A 17,201-nucleotide genomic window follows, 5' to 3' on the forward strand; every position below is an offset into this window, starting at 1 on the left:
TCCTCCTCATGTTCCTCAATTAGCCATACATTTTTAATATTGGATAATTTCTGCCATGATGATTTAATCTATGTGCGCAAATCTCTTCAGAACCTGATTCTATGAACTAGGACCCAAGAATGAAAACATGATTGTTTACAAAAACATATATGAATCAAGCACAAAGAGCTTACGGTTATACGTTTACTTGTTCAAAAAGAGCTGTGATTCAGAAAATGTCTTCAGCCGGATGAAAGTTATGTTATGCTAATTATAATTGTTATGCTAATGTACAAAGCTCTTTTGCACCTCTCTGTACAATAAATATGTTTTTAATATCTGCTATGTCGTATTCCTTCCTTTAAGATTCCTTATATTGCATGTTTTTCAGTAAAGGCTTTCTGGTTTACAAATTGGGAATTACTATGGTGAATGCATTTGGTAGTTCAACAACTCATTCATTCTAGGAGTCGTAATTCAGGTTAATGCTGTCTTCAAGTTTATGGAACATCCTTTTCAGAATGCAACATTACTCCTTTATGTGCACCACAGTTTCCTATTGTACATGAAAATGTTATGCAAAGGCATAGCTGCCAAGTTTTTAGTGTACTTATGTGTAACATTTCAAGTCTTATGTGTGACACTTTGAGTGACACTTTACTGTCAGTATAACATGCAGCTATGTTCAAATAATGACGTACTTGTCTAAAACTACAACCTTTTGTAACGTGGGAGTGGCCTAGACACAATCTACAAACAGCCGCAACATCCCTAAAAAAGCCTATGGAAGAAGGCCATGACTTGTGTTCAATCCTTGGCCTGGATGCAAAAAAGGCTCATACTCCTGTCTAGCCCACAGGACATCCTGGTGTGAAGGATGCAAAGAGAGAGGAGATCAAGCATCTGCCACCCTCACAGAAAAATCTTAAGTGATCTAATCTAGTTTTCTATGCAGGCAATGTTTCAGTTTTTATAACTAAAATCTGATGTTGGTGGTGGACAGTTACAAAATATGCAATGTTTTTTGTAAAACATGATATTGAACAGCACAGCACATTTAATCCATTTAAATCATACAGCCATGCAACGCCAGGTTTAAGTTAACGCACTTCAACTTCCTACTGTCCCTGAAACGCATCTCTAGTGACAGGAGATATAGCTGCCTTAGATGTGCCGTGGAGAAGGCGGGTTTCCTACACTTGGCGTGGGATTTTCCAATGGTCTGGCAGTTCTGGATGGAGGTGGTGGGAAGGATTGTAGCAGCCACTGGCCTTCAGGTGACGTCTGAACTCTTGTATCGTTTGCTGGCACTGGTCCGGAAGCTTAAGAAAAATAAATTCCCATATAAGCTTTTACAATTAATGCTGGTGCTCGCTAGGCGTAGGGTAGCTATAACTTGGATGGGGCAAAGGGCCCCAGAGGTGTCCATCTGGCTCAAAGACGTTTGTGAAGGGTCACTAGCTGAAGAGGTCCACATGAAACTTACCAGAAGTGATGAGAAACTGCAAGAAGATCTACTAATTTGGCGTGACATGTGTAACTCTGGGTTGGCAGAGGGGGTACCCTCTCCGCAAGATGTAACTGACAGTGAGGAGAGTGGGTTAGATATAGCCAGTGGGTCCAATCATGATGGGGAGCGGGAGAGTTGACCCTAGTAATGTACGCATTGGACCTCAGTGATGATTTTCTCTCTTCGCCACTGTACATTTCCCTCCCGGATGCCACCTTTTACCCTATAAGCCATTAATAATTTCAATGATATGCCTACATATACTGATTTGATGCCAAATGCGTTTTTTTTGTATTTGTAATTTGTAAATTGAAAAATAGAGTTTATAAAAAAAAGAAAAAGCATATAGCCAGCCTCTCAGCCAGTGACTGCGTGCTGGAAGGTATCAGCTGCAGTGTGCACAGGAGACACTTAAATTCGGGAGATCCCGTCGCCAAACACCGTATGTCTGTCACGCACAGGGACCACAATAGTTGCTGTAGGAGCGAAAAATTCAGGTGTCAGTAAACATGTGAAAAACAGCCACTATGCAGGTCGTGCCTGTACAGAGAGATACTTTAAAAACATAAAACCCATCCTGGCCTGTCTTTCTAACACATTGAGAGCCAGAAAGGTAGCTGGACAGTCTGTGTGTAGTCCTTTGACCGAGAGGTTTTTGTAGGGTGTCTTTGCTTTTTAGTCTGAGGGAGTTTGCTCTAGTATCTGCCTTTGGTATAGCATTGTGTTTCAGTGCAGTCTCTCTAGTCATTCTGTCAAGGCAGGTCTCCACCACAGATGTTTCTCTTGTGTTTATCTCTTCTACACTATTATGTACCAGAGCAGTCTCTCTGATCTGACAGGTAAATGTAGAGCCTGGCAGTCTATGATACTGTGTGGAGAAAAAGTGTGGTTCCCCGATTTAGATCGTCTAGTCGAAGATACGATCGCGGTCTGTCACCTCTGTCAAACAACAGGTCCGCCAGCAAGACAGGAACCACTGCACATGTCGGAACTGCCAAGGGCTGTATGGACAACAATGGCTGCCGATTTCTTTGGACCTCTAGACGCGGGAACTTACCTACTGGTCATAATAGATGAATACTCCAGATTCCCCATTATGAGACCAGTCTCCTCGACGTCAGCAGCAGCAACCCTACCTGTTCTGGACGACACATTCGCAGCGTGGGGCTCGCCAGAAATACTGAAAACTGATAATGGTCCTCCGTTCTCAGGAGAGGAATTCCGAAGGTTCATGGCTTACCTTGGAATACAGCACCGGAAGATAACACCACTATGGCTGCAAGCAAATGGCATGGTCGAAAGATTCATGGGAAACATCAAGAAGGCAGTCCAGAGGGCGAAGCTGTCACAGATTTCCCTGGGTCAAGCACTATGCCAAATACTGAGAGACTACAGAAACACGCCCCATGGGTCTACAGGGAAATGCCCAGCGGAGCTGGTACTAGGGAGGACAAGCCGAACGAGGCTGCCGCAGGTAGAAGGACCGACAGCATCAGGGCACGAGAGCGTGGCAGCAAAAGATGAGGCGGCAAAGAGAAAAATGAAAGAATATGCTGATAGCAGACGACACGCCACCAGATCACATCTCCATGAAGGAGACACTGTAGTAGTACGACAGAGACAACAACGAAAATTGGACAGTCTATTCGCCCAAGACCCGTTGACGATAACAAAAGTAAAAGGAACAATGATCACAGCAGAATCAGACCACCAACGAATCACAAGAAACAGATCACATTTCAAAGGGCTAAAAGGACGAAGAGCAAGTGACAGGCATCGAAGAGACCACAAACAGGGAGTGCCACGGAAGAGGTGCAGCAGAAGGCACCAGGCCAAAGGAAGGCCAAGGACTTGTGACGAGGCCGAGAAGAGACATCATGAGACCAAAGAGACTAATAGAAGAAATGTGAGATGCCGCTCTGGGTAGCATCTCACTTGTCACATCCATCCATACCACCCTATCTTGCTACGGACTATACCTCACCAACTGTCCCATTTCTGATTACTAACTAGTGTTACTGTCGTCACGTCTTTGTGACAAAGGGGGGAGATGTAGTGTCCTGAGAAATGAACACTAGGACCTGGGAGAGGGCAATGCCAGGGCAGGTCACCGGACACCAGTTCCAGTCAGGGGGAGGCCAAGGGGCAGTACACAGGAAGGGATGACGAGGAGCAGACGCGCTGCATGCTAGCTGCCTAATGTACAGAGAATAAAGAATACTTGCACCTACTGCGTGGTGGTGGTCATTACAGGGCAAGCGACGCGACATGTATGTTTTATTCTGGTTTTTTTCCCTTGCACACCTGTTGGTGGTTTTTTCATTCAGTTAATATTCTCCCGGTAAAGGAGGAATGTAATGTTACGACGTTGGGGAAAGCCACCACGCCTCCCACTGTGTAAGGTGTGGTCCCAGTGGAGCCCCCTGTAAGCCTGCTGTATAACAGGCCAAACCGGCGTATGCCGGAAGAACGTTACGTGACATGTGGGAATAAATAGCCCAGAGCTCTGGGAGTGGCTCAGGTACGATCTGGCCACCACCTTTAACGTGTCTCCAGATCTCTGATTACTTGTGGCCCCGGGGCCTAGGCCACAACACTACATACACCAGCCCAGATTTGTTGATTCCTGTAGCAGTTTAGTGACAGCTCCTTTGTCTTTTTTAACAAAATGAACTGTGTCGTATTGTGAAAAACGATTTCTTAAGCCCCATGCAAGAGCATAGCTCACCACTTAGCCGTATCTCACTGGTGCCGGGGACACTCATCCAAAGTTTGACTGCAGCCTGTTCAGAGGGTGATGCGTTGCCCATCAGCAGGACTCCAGGCGCAGCAGGGTGCTACTGGAAAACAACATCCTGCTGAATGACCCTCCGCACTGCAGGGCGCACTGCGAGGGGTCGTGGACGGCGGCACCACACGTGTCTGCTGATGGCCACAGCAGGCAAATTTAAAACAAAGGCGCTGCCGGCCGCATCAGTGTCTGACTGGAGCAATCTGTTCCCTGGGGTGGTATCTGTACCGGAAAACAACAGGCAATGTGCAGCCCAGAAGCACATACTGCAGAGACACGACAGGCTGTGTGCTTTTTTATGTAAATCAGTGAAGGTGGCACTGAGGCAAACAACGTGGACGGTGGTTCACTTATTCAGAGTCAGCCCAGCGGGCTAGGCTTGATTGATCTGAAATCCAGGCTCGCCAAGAAAGACTGAACTTCTATGACGAACGAATAATTGCAGCTGTTTTTACCCCATGAATAAAGGCAGTGCTATGGGAGATGGTGGTGGGATCTCTTTTGTTTTCCGGCCCGTGGCGACCGATGGAAGAGGGGGTCAGGAGCGAGACTTAATGCCTTACAATGCTTGTTTGCTAAAGCGCCCCATACAGCGCTTTCAATTTAATTACGGCCATGTCCCTTTCCTTAGGGCTCATCTGAACAAAGGGGTGTGGCTGCCATTAACGTGAAAGCCCTGCATGGTGCGCTTTTACAAACAAAACTTAAAAAATAGAGAAGAAAACATGCAGCGCCAAACAAACCAAAGGCATGGCCGCCACTGTGGTGTGCCGAGCTATGGAAAAAAATTAACGTAGCCTCACAAGAGAGTGCGTCCTGCCTGTTTGCAGGTAGGTGAAAAGTATTTAGCAAAATAGTGCTCGGAGGCTGTAATTAAAGCCTACCGAGCAACAACATATGTAACTGGTGGTGTCGCTATGGGAGGTTAGAAATGACAATAAGGCGGTACTAAGGAAGGACTACCAAGCCTATCAATGAATCAGAAGCCTGCATTTACCAAGGACAGTGACACGAGCCAATGAAAAATATGGGCGCTGGAGTGGACAGAACTTCACCTCCATACTTAAATACAAAATGCCTTGCAGAGCAGCGCATGCGCTGCCCAGGCTCAACCTAAAAAGGAGAGGGGAAGGACCAAAAAAAGAAAAAAAAACAGAAAAAGAGGTTGGGTGACAGGCTCAAGAATGGAGGAGGAAAAGAGGGCAATGGAAAGAAGCATTGTAGTGTGGCACGTGCCATGTGTTCTGATCATATCATCTTGGATGCCTGAGAGACCGAGAACCACGGTGCCTTGCATGGTCTCACAGTTCTTGTGTCTCAGGTAACTCAGCATTAAGCTCACAGCTCAGGGCTGTGAGTTTTACTTACCTGGGGCTGTCTTTCCTCAAGATTTTGGGAATCTAACTGCTACTCCTTGCTCCTCTAGCTCCAAAATGGCATTCACTTGCCTGAGGGTTTGCATCTGCCTTTTGAAGCTGCACTCCAGCAAGTCCAGGCCACATTTTTGTTCTCGTTTTTTCCCTTTTTCCATCACGGCTGTTTGTTGCTCGATTCCTTCCTGGCTTTCCGAGTTCATTTTTCCCCCTGCTCTATTACTATAGAAAGTCATCCGTTTTGTTGAAGAGTGCGTTGTGTTCCTTCACTTGTTTTCTCGCTCTATGAGCCTGGCTCCTTAAGAATTGCACTATTGCATTTGAGATTCCTGATTTTCTTTCATCTTTTCAAGTCTTTCTCCAGCAAGAATGTTGTTTATGCCTTTGCAGCTTCTCTAGGGCACTTACCTACAACATATTCTTGAGGGTACTTGCCTACAACATATTCCAGTGCGTGGTGAAATTGTGTCGTCCGTAATAGTCGAACCTTTAGAAGAAGACTTGGATCCAGATTACAGGTAAGTGTTCAGGCCTGAACATCATGTAGGTGGGAGACATAAAGGAGGGAGAGGTATATAGTGGACCTGTTCAGAAAAATTAAAAGATATACAGGGGCAGGACGGAGGGGTGCCTGATGAGGAGCCAAGGTAGTTCAGAGGAGAAATGGAATCAAGCACAAAGAAAAGATTTACTTGGTACAAGAGATAATGAAATATAACTGTTGCGTCACATGCGCCCTAACAATCTGAACTATGTCCAATACCGACCACATAAAGGTTTGAAAGAACAACAAGGACTTTTTTCCTGCCTTGGACCTAGGTGTGAGTGCCTCAAGGATGGTAATACGAGAGAACAACATTTTTGAATTACTTAAGATTGCTTATATTTTTGTAGAAGTAAACAAATCTTTTTCATTCAAAGAACAATAGCACACAGTTACAGTTATAATATTTGCATTCTCAGAATATATTAATAAGGTCTAGCAACAAAAATAGTATCAATATTTTAATTCAATATGTCATTGTGATTTTGATTATTTGAAAACCAAAATGTGTGGTCAAAAAGGTATATAAAAACTGTATGGAAATACATGCTATGGAATCTACAGAGGTAAGAGACAGTGTAACAGGTGACTTGCTACACATTAATGGAATATTTATTGGATGCTGGCGTATAAAATAGGATGGAGGTAGATGATGATAATGATAACAGTTTTAAAATTCAGAAAGGGAAATGTTCACAGTCACTATAAAGAGTAAACTTTTCACAGTTGAAAGATCAACAACATGTGCTGTGTGTGTGCCTGTCCGTTGCTCTACATCCTTTTCAATCAAAATGTGTTCTTTATCCTGTTGGATGTCTTGAAGGTTCTCCCCTGAGTTTGAATTTGTTCAATGTTTAAGAACATTCAACTTCATTTTTATACCTTCTCTGATAACTCAAAGATTGGGAAGGCCTTGCACTTGCAGTTCTCAGCTTCCTGGTAGTTTTCCATACTGTATGACTGTCATATCTCAGGCTTGTTACCAACTCTGTTAAGTTTAATGTTGACAAGGAGGTGGTTTTGGTGCTTGAAGGCCCAACTTCGGTTTGGTGCTCTGCTTGGGGACCAACTCACATGGGTTCCTCACAACTCCGGTGAACTACATTTGCAATTGTATTTGTGTTTGACTGCTCCACTTCTTTATCCTCTTCAGTACGACGCATGATTGTTCAAGATGCCATTTTTTAGGTTCTGATTATGGAAACGCCATTTAACTTTTCTGTCTAACTACCTATCACACAGGTGAAAGTGGTTCAGAATGGGCTGCTCGACTTCTCCGAGGTATAAAGAACGCAGAGTCCATGTCTAATCCTACGACCTCTCGTCTCTGACTTCCGTTTTCAAAATAATCTTTTCTCTTTGAACAGTATGTATAGCTCTTTAAAGGACAGAGATCCTATTTTTCGACCCCAAAAGTTCACTCGTTGCAGTGCCTCTCCGGCTCTTCATCTTAAGCTCTACTGCAGATTCTTCTAGTGCTCTCTACTTGGCGGCCACCCTTTTTCCTTTTGTGCAGCCAAACGTTAGTATGATCTTCCATTTCAGCTTTGTCTCATTGTTAATCTTTCTATATGTTTTGTAACTCTTTGCGTTCTAGGTTCATCTAATTCGCTACTGGTCTGCTTTGCTGTCTTGGACAGGTCTTTGCACCAGGACACCCCTGGTAAAATGCTGCACTCTAACAAAGTAAAATGCATATATTTCCATTCATTCAGCTTTAACACTTACAGTATTAATACACCTGCATACACAGTTTAGCTTTGAGGATGCCAAAGCAAAAATGTCACACTGCACCTAATATATCAATATGTTGGTGCATTTTTTTCAAATTACCAGGCCTTTGCAAGACATTGCAAACCGTGCAAAAATTAAACTTTACTTTTCAAATCACACTGGGAACCATCAGTCTCGCCATAGCACACTTGCATAACATTATTAAGCAATACATTCACCTAGAACAGTTTGTGAACATTTTTGGCCCCATTCATAATTTGCTGCATAGAAAAGTAGAATTTATACTCGTAAACTCCAAATCCGAATTCAGATAATCCAGATTTGTGTGTTTTTTTAAAATTTATTTTTATAAAAAGAATTTCCACTAATTTATGCCCAAAGGTCCTGGAAACGAGGCCACTGCAGTTCATGGCATGTTCCCATTCAGTGCAGCTGATTCGCCATCTGACCAAGTACCAGGGGGTAACCGCAAGGGGTCATATATAGGTGACCTTGGGGGTGGAGGCAAAGGGATGCATGAGAAGGGGCTAGGGCGCCTTGTTTGTTCCCCTTTAACTCTTGAGCTGTCAACCACAGAAACAGGTACAAGGGTGTGGCATTGGAGTAGCTGTATATGTGTTATTGTATAATTTCGGTTGTCACTGAGTGAATACTCCTTTATGGCATAACTGGAGACTATCGGACGGGGTGAATGTGAGGGCACAAGACAGAAAGTTAGGCCTTGTTGTGTTGCTTGCAACCCCATGGCAGTGTGTGCATTCTATAGCAATATTGGCACTTTTTCACCCTGGGGCAAGTTCCTGACCATCCCTACAGTACTTCTGTCAAGCCAGTATTTAATGCAGGCTTAGCGTCTTGCCTGATTTGTGGGTCTCTGTCATGTTCAGGGTCCCAACGGGAGTAGGTTCAATTGGTGTCTTGCGGCGAGTACCTGTGATCCTCTCTGTTGTGCCGTGCTGTTAGCATGATCCTGCAGTGCTGTTAGCCTGATCCTGCAGTGCTCCTGGTTCTATCTGGGGCTACCCTGGGGCTCTTGTAGCGTACATTGTATCAGCGGTGCGGCATTTTGTGCCATGCTGTTGGACTAGAAGTGCGGTGTGTTTGGAGTCCTACGGAGTGGCAACTGGGTGGGCAGTCTCAGCAGTGCCGTAACGCAAAATACTGCCCCGCTCTCCAGTAGAGTATGATGATGGACCCCGACGTCACCCAGATCGCACAGATAGATATTCATTGGCCTTGGGCACAATGGGAGGCCCATTAGCATACCCTGGCGGTTGTCAGCTAGTCAACAACAGTAGATGAGCTTGGAGGCAATTACAGAAAAGGGTGGGTCATTAGAGGGGTTGTTCAGCCACCTCATATGCAACTGAGTAACGTGGTAGCACAAGTCTAGGGGAGCTTTATCATCCAATTAGCCATTTTCGCGGGTACCAGTCCATAGTAAGCCAACCTACTGGGTTAAGTATAAGCTGCGCTACCAGCAGCATTGGGGAAGCCATCATTCTTAGAGGAAGTGGGTCAACCTGGGGCAATACGCATTGCCAGCAGCAGTGTCGCCTGTGAAGCCAAGTAAAAGATTTGTAAAGGGAAGTTCTTTGATATGCTTGACCTGCTCCATGTGGGGCGTATTAAAAGCAGGGTAAGTACAGGGAGTTCTGCCCAAAGATGTTTTAGGAGGAGATGTCATTGAAGAGCTGAATGACCGGTTTTGACTGAGAGATTCCCTACACTGGGCCCTTAAATCATGGGTTACATTTCGTTGTCACATAGCACAAACATCTGATTTCCCTGGGAAAGCTTGGCTTCAGTAGAAAATGAGGTTCAGGCAGATGACTGCCTTCAAAGTAAAAATTAAAAAAAACTGAGGGTCGCTCGAGTAAGCGGTCATTCTTATGCAGTGAGATTGATTCCATAGAAGGAGTGTGCAGACTTCCTACGGCCAAGGTTGAAGCCTTTTGAGAATCCTCAGTGCACAACTTGCGGTGTCCCAAAGTTGCCCTTCACCAGTTTTAGGACCTAGTGTGTCAAATTAATTTTGCGCTCAGAGTCACACCCTGGACTGAGCTTTCTCAAAGAACATCACCAGAGCCAGGTCCAGTCTACAAGACAAGCATCATCACACACGTCTATTCAGGAAGGTCAGAGAGGACCAGCTTGTATGAGGAGACTTTGTGCAGAAATTCAATTGCTCAGTGATTTGATAACAGCCGGCATCCTGCAACTCAGAGTTACCTTTGTACGAGGACTCTGCAGGGAGTGTGAGTTCAGGACTATTCCGGCCAACAGAAGGTGCATGCAACATTGGCCAGATGACCGGTACCAGAGGGGTCTGACCAGACATGTAGCCTTTTTGGACCCTCTTCCCATCATGGTGGTATTTCACATTTGTGGAGCAATCCTAGCAGGGAAAAGTGCTGTATTCTGGTCAGATAATATGAGAATCATATCTGCCATCAAAAACCTGATGGTGCAGTGTTCCACGGTCTGGTGCTTGCTTTAATCTTTGATGAGAATTCGCCTCGCTGTTGTGTACGTGGCTTCTTGGCTGCTTGGGCCCTTGAGATCTGTGGTACTTTGTGGGGTACCGTGAGTCCTGGTGCTCAGAAGACACCGTACGAAACACACAGCTGTGGGCTGCAAGACTCTCACCTGGGTCTGTTTCTTCTCATGTTGCTAGGCTCCTGCCTGCTGCTTCGTCTCTCTTCAACTTCAAAATGGTAATCACCTGCCTGAGGGGTTGCAGCTGTCTTTTAAGACGACTATGCAGCTACTCCACCTCAGATTTTTGTTTTCTTTTCTCTTTCCATCATGCCTGTTCCTCCCTTGGCTTCTTCCTGACTTTCCCACACCATTATGTTTTCTGTCATGTGGTGTTTGATGTCATATCCTTTTACTGTTCTTTTACTATTTAAAGGCCTAAGTCTGGTTTTAGGGAGTTTTGAAAAAAACTGTGTTCCTTTGCATTTTCCCTTTCTCCATACACTTGCTGATCCTGACTCTTCGCTCTTGGGACCTCCTTGACTAGATTTCTGACAGTGACCACTTCATCAGGAAGGTGGCTTTTTTATGCCTTTGGCTTTATCCTCCTGAGAAGGTAGCAGCTTTCAAGCGCGCTTGCCTGCCACATATTCTAGTGTGTGTTGAAATTGAGCTTTCTGGCAGAGTCGCCCTTACCTCGGACAGTGGACGACCCAGATCTGGATTGCAGGTATCGGTCCAGCCCTGAACATCGGCCACGAATCTGCATTTCAAAGCAAGGCATATACTGGGAGTGGCAAACACAGTAGATGATGCCCTGCCTCCTTTAAAGTTGGCAGATTTCAGCAAACAGCTCCCGGAAGCAGACAAGGAGATGATGTCATTTTCCCCTTGGCTTGGTGCCCAATTGTTCCGGATCTGATGTCATTAGCACTGGCTCCAGTGAAGATGTGAGTCTATGAGGTTGCAAGGCAAGCTTATCAGGCAAGCGTCCTTTTCATAGTAAAGAGGCTCTGTTTCAAATTATAGAATGCTCACATTCTTGGGGAAGCTAAGGGAGATAGATAAATCTCTGGCATCTGTCAGGTGGCAGCTATTGGCAACTGCTTTTTTGCTGGGTGGAGGGGATGTGATTGACCTCACTAAGGATTTCAGAGTCAGAGCGGCTCTCAGGAGAGGGCAGCGCTTGGTAACAGCAGAGAGGACAGCAGGAGGCCAACTTACTTGGCAAGGCTGTCCTGACTGCTAGAGGCTATGCTAGAGGTATGTTCATTACCTTTCGAGGCACTACTGTTCATTCTAACATATTCGCTGGTCTTCTATGGAGCTTCTGAGCCAGTGATAAGGTCACGGACTGATATGCAGGCAGGTGTTAGGCAGGTAGACGTGGTTCCCAGGCTACACTGGTTGAGCCTTATTTTCAGGAGATCTAAAACAAATGTGGCAATCTAGGTTCGATTAGGCAAGGTTTGACTTTCACAGCGCTGCCCAATCGCACTGGTCAGGGAATATTAGCAGGTCACACTGGATAGTGGCCACTCCAACTTACTAGTGCACGCAAATGGGACCCCTTTGACTAGGGTACAGTTTAAACACATATGCTAGAGGGCATTAGCTTGCTGAGGGACTCCTCAGAGGGTTTAACATCAATTTTTTTCTGGATAGCGAGAATAGCAGCGGACATGGAGTTGGTACCAGAGACAATTAAAGCCATATGAAGATCGAGGTCCGGCTGCTTTGAGTGTTATGTCAAGCTGCACTTGGTATAGTAGTCCTAGGCCCAGCACAAGGTCATGACCTTTCACATTATTATTTGACGTACGTTTGTAGAATTCCATGTTTACCTTTGATTAATTTTTCAAGATTTTTTTGGGGGGGGTAAGGAGGGGCTGTGAAGGTGTGTTGGTGCGGCAATTCTGGAGTCAGCAGAGCAGCATAGAGATTCCATGGATACATCAAAGCAAGGGATTGCCATACACGACCTAAAGGTGAGAAATGTGCCAGCACATTTGCCAGTGGCTTTGAAAGTGGGACAGAGTCCCCAAGAAGACAATGTGCTACTCCAAGTGAGGGGGAAAGGAGTAGGGCAGGGCGAATAATTCCGCTCTGCCGGTGGGATTCGCAGAGCTCTGCCCACTTCGCGTTCAGTTTGGAATGTGAAGTATCGGCAAAACTCCTCCAACCGCCGTGTGGCGGAGTTTTTTCTTGTGTGCAGCTCGCCAACGTTAATTTGGCAAATGCGAGCAAATGCGAGCGATAATTTGTACCCCAAAGCAAAACACTTCTCTGTGAGATTTCTCAATGTGGGCAGTAGCTGCAGGGCATGACCATTCGCGCTGAGAAAGCTGCAGCTCGGGTAGAGAATCTATTCGAGCAGCAGAAAGAAGGAGCGCCCTCTAGCATGCCACGTGGTGCAGTTCATGCTGTTTTTACAGTGCAGAACAAATTCCCAGCACTAAATATCAGCACGATGTGCCGAATTCCGCCCGCTCAAGGAACTCCACAGAATGTCCTGGAATTTTATGCAACTCCACAGAATTCCGCGGAGTGAAACTCCGTGAGTTCCACCAAACCCTAGAAATGTCATGGTCTTATTGGAAAGGTGGAGAGCCCAAGAGAGCACTGTATCAATGTTGGTGAAGCTGTGCCTGTTGGTGCTGAGGATAGTGTTGTTATGCTCAAAATTAAACCCACAAGGTCATTAACCAATGGGGCGTGGGCCAGGTACCATAAAAAGGCTAGTGAAGAAACTCAAAAACTCATTTCAAGCAATCTTGAAGATGGCATACATTGAGGTCATCAGACATGGCTTGTTGCACCTAAACAACTAATTTCTTTGATCAGTATGGCATTCAACTTTCGGAATGGGGCCTTAATGTATTCACGCAGACATGTCTGGGAACACTTACTGGGAAGAAAAGAGTATTGATGGGTGGAGGTGTGTTTCCTGGAATGGAGGGGGTGAAGAGACAATCGCCAGTAACTTCTGTGTCTGTGGTCTAAATATGCAGAAAAATAACAATGGGATTAGGAAGCACCAGAGACACGACCGCCAATTCTCTATAGGAGAGGCTATTTATGGGTTGAGGCTAGTTGGAAAGGGGGGCCTGACCTGTCGGTGTTATCCGCACTTTTTGCTCTACCTCGGGTATTCTTGCAGGTTTGTGGCATGTGGTAAGATGCCGAAAGGTACCCTGGCAGGGACTAGGGAGTACATGGTCCCTGGGGAAACACAAAGCTCTCGAGTGATCTTTGGATGTTTCCATGCATGTATCTTTCATGACATGTTGGCTGAGACTCACTGGCCAGTCTAACCTTGTAAACAGGAATTGTGTGCTATTTTCAGTTTAACATGATGTGGTGCTAAGCACAGTTTTGATGATGTGCATTCTGCACTGATATGGCTATACCTGTGTCTCTTGCTGGACATGCTTGAAATAAAATTGCTATGTACTAACCCAAGTATAAATTGTGTCCTGGTTTTGTGGTTAAAAGTGGGTATGGGGAAGGACCATTGTTATTGAACGAGTGAGCACACTAATCTATTTGGTAAGCACTTCCCTCAGAATTTGTGGTATCAGGAGAGGAATTGGAATTTCACAGGGGTACGACGGGCTGTGCAATGAGCAGTGCGAGTGGCCATTCAAACTCATGAACGTGCACAGGCATTACGTTCTGATTATTTACAAAAGCGTTCCTGGTTGCCCATGGAAGTGTTCTGTGGCGTTTCTCATCTTGGAAACACACACACACAAACACTGTTGATTCCAGGCTGGTAAAAGAAAAGGAACACTCTCATATTAAATGGGCATGTTGGGGATAGAGGGGAAAAGGATTCTTAGTAGTGCGCTAAACTACTGGTCATGCAAAAAAATTATAAAATGACTAATTCAATTTAGAAAATACCCTGAAATCCTGTCTGCCTGATTTATTACCATATGCAGAGAAAAATAAACATGAATTAAAATTAGCACATCTGGCATTTATTTGAACGAAAAGGCTACAAGCCCAAAGCTGGAAATCAGCGTCTCCACGAACCCTAAAGCAATGGCTGGAAATCAGCATCCACATGAACCCCAAAACAATGGAAACAAAGACTGCTTAAGAGCAGAAGAAGAGATCCACGTCATTTGTAAACACCAGCAAAAAATAAACCTATATAGGTGTGTCCCACTCCCTGTTGAACCTGTGCCATAGTTTAGTATTTTTCTTCTTCACAATACCTTCGTTTGCACACTGGTTACAGATCACAGTAAGATGACACTCTTTTACTCAATATGGGGCTTCAAATAAGAGACCAGAACCGGCATTTAACATTAAAAAGGGGTAACAATATCAAGGTCTGTGTTGTAATATTGATGCTGAGTGTAAACATATTGAGGGGGTCAAAATGTACTACTACTTAGGCAGACGAATAGATGATCTTTTACATTAGATAGCTCATCTGGAGAAGTCGAAAACACAAAACTTTGGCGCAATAATGCGGCAAGAGAATAATTAAACCGGCACTGACTGCATTCAAAACAAAAGCACGGGCTGCCTACTCCTATGGTGCTGAAATCTGTGATTTTACGAAAGTTCAGACTCTTCAAAAGCTGGAAAACATCATCTCGTAACATTTATTAAACCTGGTCCTGGTACTCCAATGGCTGTGTTAAGGGCTGAGCTGAGGTTGACAGCATCGGAGGATTTCATAGTATTTTGCACTATAAGATACTGGGTGCAAGTGTGGTCCAGTCCATCTCTTGCCACATATAGAATAAATAGGGCAGGGGGGAGTGGCTTACCCACTGTTGTGGGTACTGACTGTTTGGTCGGCCGAACAAAGCAGTCATGCACACTCTCCCTTTTTCTCTGTCAGCCTACATAGAGAAAATGGCCCGGCTGGGGCGCCCTCCGCTGCGCCTCGCCAATCACAGCGCTGCCATTGCAGCGATGTGATTGGCTTAGGGAGCAGGAGGAGGGAGGCTGCCTATGCGCCAGGAGCAGCAGGTGCTGAGGCGGCGGAGGCGCGTGATGTGGTCGCGGAACTGGTGGAAGGTACGTTTTTTTTATTTTAGATTACCGTCGGTCCCACTGGACACTTACACCACCACTTCCCCCCGCGCTAACCCACCCGCCCGTTTTACCGGACGCGACTGGTCTAGATAGCTTCTTCTCAGGCTCTTCACTCACTCGCTCTCTCTAGACCCACAGTTCCCCTGTACACTGTAGCACTCGCAGTCTCCCAGTCGGCCTTGAAGTCTCTCTTGGCCCCGCAGGCTGCAGTGTCTCTTGGTCCAGCAAGTGTATTGTGGGTGACTGTGTTTTAATTTTTGTTTTCCCCTTTTGATTGGCCTTTGGTACTGAGCGCAGGCTAGCATGCTGTTTTTCCCCATGTTTTTAGGTTGTTGTGGTCCCTGGTGTGACCCTCCATTGCATTCCACAGGATGCTTGGGGTTTGGTTTGTATTGGAGACCACATCTCAGGTTACCTTCTAACCTTCTCATTTGGCTTCCTGGAGTTTGGTAGTGGTCTCACTCTTGTGCCGTAATTTTTGCTTGGGTTGGGATGTGCTCACTCTGCTGAAAGGCACTTCCAGCCTCAAGCCCTGGTGTTTATGACTAGTGACATAGCCACTTAGTGCTTGACACTGACGAAGTTAATCATCCTCCAGGTGCTGCAAAGAAAAGCTACATAATTTGCATTAAATACCCCTTAAAGAGGAACACGCATTTCACAATGTTGAGTAGGGGCCGTGACAATGAGGGAAGTCAGAATTGCTCCAATATTGTTGACTGCTTGTTCCTCTTTAGTATTGATGCATATGTATGTGAGGAAGGTAAAAAACTGTTCTAATAAGTTTTAGTAGTGCAAGCACATACTAAGCGCTAGTGTCCAAGTAAATTCATCACCCTGTCAATCATGGTATTGTACATGTTAGGTTGTGGTTCTATCCAGTTTGATTAGGAATAGTTGTGCTACTGCGGTACCAGTAAATTATTGTTCATTATTGTTCCATATTCCCAGAGCATTCTCATTATGTGTCAAACTTCTATAAGGTTTCTAAACTCCCACAACTCTAAACAATAGTATTGACTGAGCTGTTCTTCACACCTTCTGGTTTGCTTGAAAATGCACCATTTGCCCACGCTTTTTAAAAATCTTCTAGGGGGAGAACCCCCCCCGAATCCCCCGTAGGTAGTTTGGGCTCGCTCGCTCGCCGCAGTGAAGTTCGACAATTGTTTAATGCCGCACCACTTTCAAATGTCACCATCTGCCACTGGAGGAGAAGGAAATTCGGTATAAATCATAAACTGACAGCCAGTATTTGGCTTTTGTCACTCTTTGTTTAGCTCTGGAGGCTGAGTCTGACATCTGCTATATCTGCTCTTGTAAAATGGAACAAGGCTTGAATCTTGTGTCAAAGGAACTAGTGGCATAATGGTCGACCAAGAGCACCTTACTGACTAGATAGGGGAGATATTACTGCACACGTTTATTTGCACCTTCACTTTATAAACGTTCGCATTTGCATCGGCTCTCTAATTAGCACACATCTAAGGGTTAATCCTCTGGCTTGTCTTCAAATTGTAGTTATTTGGATAAGATACTGTATTTAACATTTTAGGCACATTTTGCACAGTCCGATTGTGCTTAGATTCTATTCTGATGACCAAGATAGTCGTCAGGTTCCATAAGATATATTTGTTTCTGAGTAGGTAATTAGTTGAAGCAGACATAGCATTTGCATATAGGCACGAGTTTGCTAGCTTGTACCCCATGTAAAACCTAACACCCAGTTTATTTAAT

The 17,201-nt window shown here is 45.1% G+C and overlaps 1 protein-coding gene across 1 annotated transcript in view; it reads right to left on the reverse strand.

Annotated features, from left to right (window-relative positions):
- MPPED1 (metallophosphoesterase domain containing 1) overlaps positions 1–17,201 on the reverse strand; it is a 571,670-nt gene that overhangs the window by 380,851 nt on the left and 173,618 nt on the right. The gene's annotated exons all lie outside the window — the stretch shown is intronic.

Source organism: Triturus cristatus, chromosome 4_1 (assembly GCF_964204655.1).
Source record: "Triturus cristatus chromosome 4_1, aTriCri1.1, whole genome shotgun sequence".
Taxonomy (NCBI): domain Eukaryota; kingdom Metazoa; phylum Chordata; class Amphibia; order Caudata; family Salamandridae; genus Triturus; species Triturus cristatus.